This window comes from Rhinoderma darwinii, chromosome 2 (genome assembly GCF_050947455.1).
Source record: "Rhinoderma darwinii isolate aRhiDar2 chromosome 2, aRhiDar2.hap1, whole genome shotgun sequence".
Taxonomy (NCBI): Eukaryota; Metazoa; Chordata; class Amphibia; order Anura; family Rhinodermatidae; genus Rhinoderma; species Rhinoderma darwinii.
The window spans coordinates 425,879,325-425,889,231 of NC_134688.1; the positions used below are offsets into that span (position 1 = coordinate 425,879,325).

Genomic DNA, 9,907 nt, shown 5'->3' on the forward strand with positions numbered 1-9,907 from the left:
ATTATAGGCACTCTGAATCTGCTTTCATTCTGTGTGGCAGGAAGTTTCCTATTGACTATATAATCAGACATTAGCAGATGAAAAGCTGACACGGTGTAAGACTGGACCTTGAAATATTAAATTAGACCGGCATTATAGAATTATATGAGAAATTACACCCGGATTATTACATTTTGCACATTGACACTACTCTATCTATTATGTATGTGTGTAGATTACTTGGGAATGTATGTATTGATGCATACAGAAATAGCTCTACACTTATCTGCACTTCTAAATTAGTTGCCTGCTTGTGGTTTAGGTATTTTGAGTTGAATGGCGGCTACAAATTCTACAACTGTCCTGTCCTCCATCTTTAAGGTCCATTGTTGTGGACTGCCATTGTTCAGGGATTCTTATAACTTGTTACACATTACATAACTCTTTTAACAGTCTCATAAACGTAGTAATAGCATTTGATTTCCAAAGGACGGACAAAACTTGCTACCGGCCAACACTTCACACCAAATTCAGCCACACGAGCTTCTGGAATGAGCACATGTTCTAAATCTGGGAGGGAAGAATTCTCTACTGACATTGACTAACACACAAGAAACTGCAATTCAGATTAATGGACAAAGTGTGTCTATAGTTTCTCAAGCCTTCCCTATTACACATTAATTTTATTTTATTTTCCTGTAATTTGACTAGACTTTTTTATTTTAAGTGTACCTCTTTTCAAACAACTTATGGTAACCTAATAGTATAACTGATATAGATCAACTTTGTAATTTCCTTACTGTTATAATTTAGTTGTTTTATCCATGTAAATACTGTGTGAAGTTTCTGCCACTAAGGCTGGGTTCACACGACCTATTTTCAGACGTAAACGAGGCGTATTATGCCTCGTTTTACGTCTGAAAATAGGGCTACAATACGTCGGCAAACATCTGCCCATTCATTTGAATGGGTTTGCCGACGTACTGTGCAGACGACCTGTCATTTACGCGTCGTCGTTTGACAGCTGTCAAACGACGACGCGTAAAAATACAGCCTCGTCAAAAGAAGTGCAGGACACTTCTTTGGACGTTTTTGGAGCCATTTTCTCATAGACTCCAATGAAAACAGCTCCAAAAACGGACGTAAAAAACGCAGCGAAAACGGCACGAAAAATGCCGCGAAAAACTCGAGTTGCTCAAAAAATGTCTGAAAATCAGGGGCTGTTTTCCCTTGAAAACAGCTCCGTATTTTCAGACGTTTTTGGTCACTACGTGTGCACATACCCAAAGTGTCTCCTTTGCTGTAATGTGCTGTCCACCTCCTGTGAGTTACAGAGCAGAATTGATGGACTGTAGAAGGTGGGGATGTGTCACTTCACTGCCTATCCAAATAAGTCTATGGAGAGATGAGAGAAGAACAGCAGGAAGGAGCAGAGAGTGAGTCAGCAACAGACACACTACGCATACAAGTCTATGGAGAGAGGGAGGGGTGAGCAGGAGGGAGCAGGAGCAGAGAGAAAAACACAGGCTGCTGGAAAGATTTCTATGTCACCTCAGTGCTGGATTCTCATCTACATTGCTCATTACTTCTCTATAGTCTTCTTCATGCTGCTGCAGCTTCTATATATGTGATAGCTAGAGATAGGAGAGCAGGATTCTCCTCTTCTAGGTGCGCAGTGTATGGAAGACATGATAGCAGTTAGGCTCTGCCCACTAGCTCAGAGACAACTGAGAATTAGAGCTAATGCCTGCAGAGGGGAAAACTGCTAAATAATACAGAATACAAGTGACATAATGGCCAGAAATAGTGTTATTCCTCGTGTACACACATATGACCGCTTATTCTGAATAGTCAACTGAAAAGTAAAGTACGCTTTAAGACCCAAGGAGAGCGGGTGGTCTGGTTGCCTAGGCAACTGTATGATGTTGGAAGCCTCTCGTGCAAATATCCTAAGCAGCAGAGGATTCCAGCCTCGTAATGTTGCCTAAGCGACCAGAACACCCTCTCTGTCAGCAGACTCCTTTCCTGACAAACTTCTGCCGGGAGTCGGAGACACAGCCACACTAGTAACTGGAGGCGCACTTTAAAATCACCATATTTGCCCAGATTCACACCTGCAGTTCACGGCTCTGTTCACACAGCAGTTGATTGGTCTTCATAAGGTTTATGTTGCTCTTTGACAGCCAGAGTGGAATAGCATGCTGCACTATACTGTCCAGTAAAAAAAAAAGAAGAAACCAAAAAACCTGACAGACTCATAAGTCAATGGAATACGCCAGGAACCATTACAAAAAAAATTCCTTCATATCCATCATGGCTCTAATAGAAGAGAACCCAGTGTGAACTGAGCCTAAATCACTGCAGGTCAGGCTTCCCCAGTTGAGTTGTGTTTGCCCATTTCTCTTGTTCCACTAGTAACACACACTTTTCTCCATATACATTATTATATACAGTATTTTTCATGGAAACAGTGTTAGAAAGATGCTGTGAACCGGAGCACCTGCATGAAATCCATGCAAAATGGCACATGAAATGTTAAAAATTAGATGCAATTAACAGCCATGATTTATTAAATATATGGAGAATACAACTATGTGATGGTGCTATATATGAGCTCTACGCCATATGTTACATAGTTAGTATGGTAGAAAAAAAGACATATGTCCATCTAGTCCCAACCAAGGGTAGGGAGAAAGAGAAGAGATATGGGTAAGCTATAGAATTCAGTTTTACTTCTATTGATCCAGAGGATGGTTAAAAAAAATAAAAAAATAATACCCATAAGGCATTAACTAATCTGCCCTAAAAAGGAAAAATTTCCCTCCTGATCCCAAGTGGCGATCACACTGGATCAACATTCAAACAAGAATTCTATACACTGACATAGGCAAGGATATTTTTTTGTTCTAAGAAAATATCTTAGCCTTTTTTGAAGCCATCTACTGTTCCTGAAGTGACTAGCTCCTGCAGGAGGCTATTACACCGATTCACAGTTCTTATGGCAAAGAAGGCTTGTTGCCTCTGGAGATTGAACCTTTTTTTCTCCAGAAAGAGGAAGTGATCCCTTGTCTTTTGAGGAGATTTATATGAAACAGCTTTTCACCACATTTTTTGTATGGCCCATTTATATAGGTAATCATGCCCCCCCCCCCTTAATAGTCTCTTTTCAAGGCTCAATAAAATTAATTATTTAATTTTTCCATATAACGAGGATTCTCTATGCACCTAATTAGTTTAGTTGCTCTTCTTTGTATTTTTTTTCCAACTCCAGAGCATCCTTTCTATTAACCTGAGCCGAGAACTCAACTGCATATTCCAGAGAAGGTCCTAATGCTTTGTAATATAATGTCCCTGTCCCGCGAGTTCATGCCTCTTTTAAAACACATTAATATCCTGCTGGCTTTAGAAGCAGCTGATTGACATTGTGCTGTTATTTAGTCTATGATCTACAAGAACACCCAGATCTTCTCAATCCGTTTAAGTCCCCTAGTACATATGGTGCATGCAGATTATTAGTATCCAGATGAATAACTTTACATTTATCCACAATGAACCTCATTTGCCGAACACTCAGTGTATCCATGTCGGCTTGTAATTCATGATCATCTTCTATATACTGAACTATACTGCATAGCTTGGTGTCATCTGCAAAAATAGAAACAGTGCTATAAATCCCATCCTCTATATCATCAATAAATTTTATAATTGTTGCCCCAGCACTGAACCTTGGGGTACACCACTTCTAATTGGAGACCATTCAGGTAGGAATCATTGACCACAACTCTCTTCGGCCAATTTTCAATCCAGGTTCTTAACCTGTGCTACACACCATGTTACTAGGGCATACTCACACTGTCCTCTTGCTGTGCATTTAATAGGTGCAGCACAGTGTATGATTATAGCCTTGGAGGTATTTTGTTATTTATTTGAGAAAGGGATATAGGATAAGAAACACTGATCAATTCCATGGCTCTGTTACCTGTCATCTCATACGCAAAACCAGGGACAAAACAGGGAAAATAGCAAATAAAGATCATTAATTTAGTGCACGCAATGTCGACAGTCCATAATCTAGCAAGGAGAAATATCTCTATGAATGATAGTTTGATACATGTGCTCTCATATTTACAAAAAGTATAATATATGTGCAGTATAAATACTCTGTACATGTGAAGGACATAGTGTGTCAATTCACGCCATGCCTCAGAATAAAAACAAGGCAGCAAAATTTACAACTGTGCCAGACCACCAATCTTTAGTATATTGATCAAACTTGACCATGGTAGATCCACAGTTAATAAAATAGTACTAGGGCAATAGCCTCCCCATAAGCAGCTACAAGTCACAGATTATTCTCACAAGAAACAGCTGTAAAAGGCTTTTTTTTCCCCAAACAATAAAAATATGTCCAAATATTCTAACAATGCGAAGATTTACCAATATTGTTTACTCAGTATCTGCAAGTGCTTGTGAGATGGGATAGCACACCACATTTGGCAAGATGGCGAGACACAAGTTCCAATGGTCCATTAACTAGGTCTAAAGTTACATGGAGAGTGCTTTATACTGTGCTCTGCCATGTCCATGGATCACTTCGTAAGTCCAGACCATAATATTATGACATCTGATGACACCTGAAAGCAACTAGTGTGACATTTTTACTGAATGACAGTCAACTTACTTCCTGCAGAACAATCCAGCCAGCCCTAATTGTATGATATGGAATGGTCAACACCAGGGTCTTGTTCTAAAGCAGCGATTCCCAACCTTTTTAGCATTGGGGAACCCCTGGAAAAAAAAATCTTATTTCAGGGAACCCATACCAATAAATTCCGTACTTTTATTTAAATTTGTGGGCATGGCCGACTTACATATGTTTTCTACCACTTTTTTTTTACATGCAGAAAAGTGGCAGAGAATTACTGAGCCTTAAGGTTTAATGCTTTCAATGGCCCTTAAGTGCCATTCTGTTCAGTGCCCACTTGGTGCCCATTTGACATTTTTTGCTCCTTTTGCTCCTGTCTGTCACAAAAGAAAACTAAAGGCAATGAATGGCAAATGGGCAGAAAGTGGACCCTGAAAAGAATAATCACTGAAGGGTCAATAAATGGAAAATGGGCACAGAATGCATTCCCTACTTAGCGCCTGTTTGCCATTCATTGCCCCTTTAGCACTATTCTCTTACAGAAAAGCACAAAAAATGCAATAAATGGCAAATGTACACAAAGGAGGCACTAAAAAGAAGGGCACTAAAAGGGCAATAAATGGTAAATGGCACTAAGGAGGCACTAAATTATTTGCCCATTTACTGCCCATTTAGTTCTGCACTTTTTCTTCTCTCTGTAGTTATGTTCAGTAGCCAGATGCCCCCATTTAATCACTTAAAGCCCAAAATGACTGACCTGAGCTTTGAACCTATGCAGCCATTCTCCCCCGCAGCCACTGATCATTGAGGATTTGCAGATGAAGAGAAGCTATTCTGCGCTGTACCCCATCTTGCATTCTGACTCGTGGTACAAATGATGTCATTGTGCCGATCTGTCTTACCATTTAGGAGACCAGACGCAGCGTTCTGGAGAAGCACCCACTGCTGGAGCTGCGCACAACTGTGAGATTTCTTATAAAAAAAAATGTTTTCAACATTTTACTGTTCTGGTCCATGGAACACCGGTTGGGAAACACTGTGCTAAAGTCTAACGCAACATACTTCCATTCAGCCTCGGTGTTCTGAGATTTAGGGCCTGTTCACATCAGCGTTGGTTTCCGTTGTGGGGTTCCTCTGACGGAACCCCTCAATGGAAACCTACGCTGATGTCAACACAGCCTTAGAACGTAAATAATTTTTCAAACAAAGCCAAAAGAAATGCTCATAAAATCTTTATTCATCTTTTTTTTGTAAAAACTAAGGTCCTAGTCAAATCTATTTTTTGTACAAGTGTTACAAGGGCAAACGGTATGTAGTGGGTTAGTGGTTGCATTTGTTAGACTGGCATAGTGATTTCATTCATATTTAGATGTTCAGTCTGCTATTTGTCCTTGCTTTACGCATCTTTTTTAAATGTTTATTGCACACGTGGAGTGGCACTCTTCCAATATCAGTTTGTGCTGCACGCTACTCTCTTTTTTGTTACTAGATTGGCATATTAACATTTTGATTGATCCTATTGCAATCTGAATGTAAAAAGGTGTGCATGGAAGGTAACACATGTAAGGTGCTCCTTAAAGATAAATCTGTATGTATACACAACTATATGGATCTCGAATACATAAACATGTATTTCTAATCCAAAATATGTAACTTGGGTGATAGAATGGAACAGAAAAGGGGATCCATAAAGCAATTCCTATATATATATATATATATTATATACACACACACACACACACACACACACACACACACACACACACACACACACACACACACACACACACACACTATAGGGGCTCTCCCATGAATAATACTGATGGCTTGTGCCCCTAGTGCTGGGTATCAGGTGGGTGCCAACAAGCCAGCATGACCATGAGATTTACATACAGGGTTAGGGCAGTGAACTAAATCTTTGCCCCAGTAGAAGGAAAGCCTAGCTAAAACGTTGACTGATGGCATACCAATGTAACACCAGATCAGGCATTGTGCAGTGAATTGCAACACAACACCCCCAAGACCAAGTGAATGGAGCTGTATAGCAATTGCTAAACAGCAGCTGGTCAGTCACTGTATCGAAAGCCAAAGGGGCCTGCAGCCCTTGATGAAACGCATCGTTCCCTTTGGCTTTTGCCCTTCCTTCTAGGCATTTGTGGGAATTTACAGTCATAGAACAATATTTCTCTGTTTATATGGCCTTACAAGGGCTTGATTTTTGCGGGATAAGTTCTAGTTTCTGACGGCACCATTTATTGTACCATATAATGTAATGGGAAAATGGAAAAAAATATATTTTTATGTTTTACTACTTTTACAAGTACAAAATTTAATTGTAAAAATAAAATTTGTTTTGTGTGTCGCCATAGTCTGAGAGCCATAACTTTCTATTTCTCCTTCGATTGAGCAATATGAGGGCTTATTTTTTGCGGGGCAAGCTGTAGTTTCTTTTGGTACCATTTTCTGGTACATGAGACTTTTGAATCACTTTTTATTAAAGAATTATAAAAAACGGGGTAACAAAAAAAGAGCGATTTGGGTGTTCACCATGCGGGTTAAATAATGTTAAATTCTAATAGTTCTGACTTTTATGGATGCAGGGATACCAATTATTATCAAGTTTATTATCTTTTTTTTTTCAATAGTTTAGGGGTAACATGGGAAAAAGCGGGGAGATAGAGAGAGTACAGTACATTTGCAAAAAATGCGGCAGAACAAAAATGCAGAAAACGGCATTATAGTAGTTTATCCTCATATCGGCCTTCATACTAGATTGGCAGCATTGTAAACCTACAATTTGAGTAGCATGAGCACAATATTGTGGGCACATTAATGTTAATATTTATGTGACGTCCACACGGGTCACAGTTTGCCCCTTGGAAGGGTCTAAATATTTGGCATGTGAAAACATCACACTTCTCATCTTTGATGCAGTTTACGTTTCCTGAAACACCAACCTCCTTCATGCTCACAGTTTTACTATCCTCTGTTTATTGCAGTATATAATTTCTGTAAGCCGTCCACTCAACCCCATTACCATACAAATACCTACGCCAAGAATGAATTTCCTACATACAGCCGACCTGCGCAAATCAAATCAAAACCCTGTCAGCATTGTGCATGTCAGGAAATGGAATTACTTATACTTCCAACCAGCCCCCACCAGAGTGCATGTGTCATTGATAGGACAAGATGGCTGCTTTTAAAGTGTGACAGTCACCCTACATAAGCAGACCTTATTGTAATTTTAGGCAAATCAATATTACGTCTTTTTCTGAAAAGGTAACGAGTAATAATGCATTTCTTGACTTAATCGCAATATCAAAGTAAAGACCTAGAGCACAAACTTTACAGAGTGAAACAAACGTCTACTTGTATAGTAAAATACAGAACACGAAGCTTCAGGTATATGTGCCTTTAATAAAATAAAATGAGATTTCGTCGTGTAGAAGGTTGCAGCAGCTATAGAAGGAGACTGACTGCTTACTGCAGAGAAGAGAGGTCACTTTCCAAATATAGCAATAAGCATTCCCTTTCAGGTTCTGTGACCAATGAGGCAGAGAAAACTGAGCTAAAAACTAGTCTATTGTATATCAAAAAAGAGTTTATAAAGAAATGATGAATTGATGATGATGGTGACACTCCTACAACACATCCTGAGAGCCTGCTGACACACATTAGGACATTTCTGCACTGCCCTGATGACGGGGTGGCAAAGCAAAGCCTGGCATTGCCTACTGGCTAAGTACATGACATATATCTTACCTTGATCACACTGGGTGGATGATATGGCACCTAGTATATAATTGATTGTATGTCCTTTTGTGATATCCTGGTGGCTGTGAGCTCCTCTTGCCTGTGTGTGGCTCTGGGCACTGCTGGGCATGCACTCCCTCTGTCCAGTGCTGAGCCGCCTGCTCCCTGTCCTCTTCACTTGTGTGTGTGTTGCAGGAGGCTTGTGCTGCAGTAACAGCTGCTGCCATCAACATTCAAGCAAAATAACTCAACACCCAACAGCTGAAAGGCAGAATGATGGGGTGAGGAGGGGAAATGTTCAACAAAGGGAGGAGTAGTGCCTCTTCCTCTATGACTGGCTGTATTGTCCCTTCAAATATTTATTTACAGGACTAACAAATGCTACAGATAAGGTTGGCATAAGACTGGCATAGCTAGTGTGATGTCATACTGTACCAGTCAACCCATTGCCACACTGGCATTTAGTTACAGACTTGTCAAACTTTGCATTTACATAGTTAGGGATGTTGTAAATAATGTGGCACATATATCAGTGTCACCCACCATAAAATGCTATAGTCACCGAAAGATTAATCGGTCATTACACAACATGAAATGAGAATGGGGGTAGAATTAAATGCACATATTTAGCACAATGGTGGCCAAACATCATTTTCTGGACTAATTAGCTAAAAATCACGGACAGACAAAATGTATATGGACAAGTTGGAAATCCAAAAGTAAATCATAAACCTTGTAAGTAATATATGTCTATAGTCAGGGGTGCTACTTTTTGCTTGCCAGATGGTGAAAAGTGAAATGGTGCCCCCTTGCAAACTCTCTTTATACTAATCGTAGACCAATGCAGAGGATAGGAAAAAAAGATCTATTGGCACCTATGATGCGGAAACATTTAATGTAGTCCATATACTCAAGAAATACTGGCCACTTCTTATGGCAGATCAAGACCTTAAAGAGGTAATCCATGATCGACCCACAATCCCATACAGAAGGAGTTATCCTAGTTCACAGTTATCTACCTTCAATAAAAAGTCATCATCATTTGAATTGGTTGAGGTCCAATACTGTTGGTTCTCATCGATGTGGAAATTATAAATTCTGTTTATTTATGCCAACCATAAAGAAATTCACAAACCTAAAAACAAAAAATATAGAAGACAATTCACAACTTCTCAAAACAATAGTATTGTGTACATTATCAATTGTATTTCTTTTAAACTTTATATTCGTAACACAACAAAAGAATTAAGACGGAGGTTCTCACCAAATTATCATATACATTCTATTACAACTGGAGGTGTAAAAACCAGCGAGTTGTGGACCCACTGTGGTACTCAACCGGTTTGACTTTGGGCCACCTCTAAGCGAGTTGTCTAAGTAGCCTCCCCGGTGTATACCATTTATCCCCCCCCCCCGTACAGGGATCTGGACATTGCTGTGGGGAGAATACCAGGCCGCTACCTCCTGAGGTCATCCTGGTATGAGTAACAGCTAACCAAAGGGAGCAGGAGTCAATGGTGAAGAACA

The 9,907-nt window shown here is 39.8% G+C and overlaps 1 protein-coding gene across 2 annotated transcripts in view; it reads right to left on the reverse strand.

Moving 5' to 3' along the window:
• The window catches only part of CORO6 (coronin 6), a 104,929-nt gene extending 96,336 nt beyond the window's left edge, over positions 1-8,593 (reverse strand). For both annotated transcript variants that reach the window (XM_075854325.1, XM_075854324.1), the window contains exon 1: positions 8,390-8,593. The gene's annotated coding sequence lies outside the window, so the exon portion shown is untranslated. The remainder of the gene's footprint in view (positions 1-8,389) is intronic.
• Positions 8,594-9,907: the final 1,314 nt, after the last annotated feature.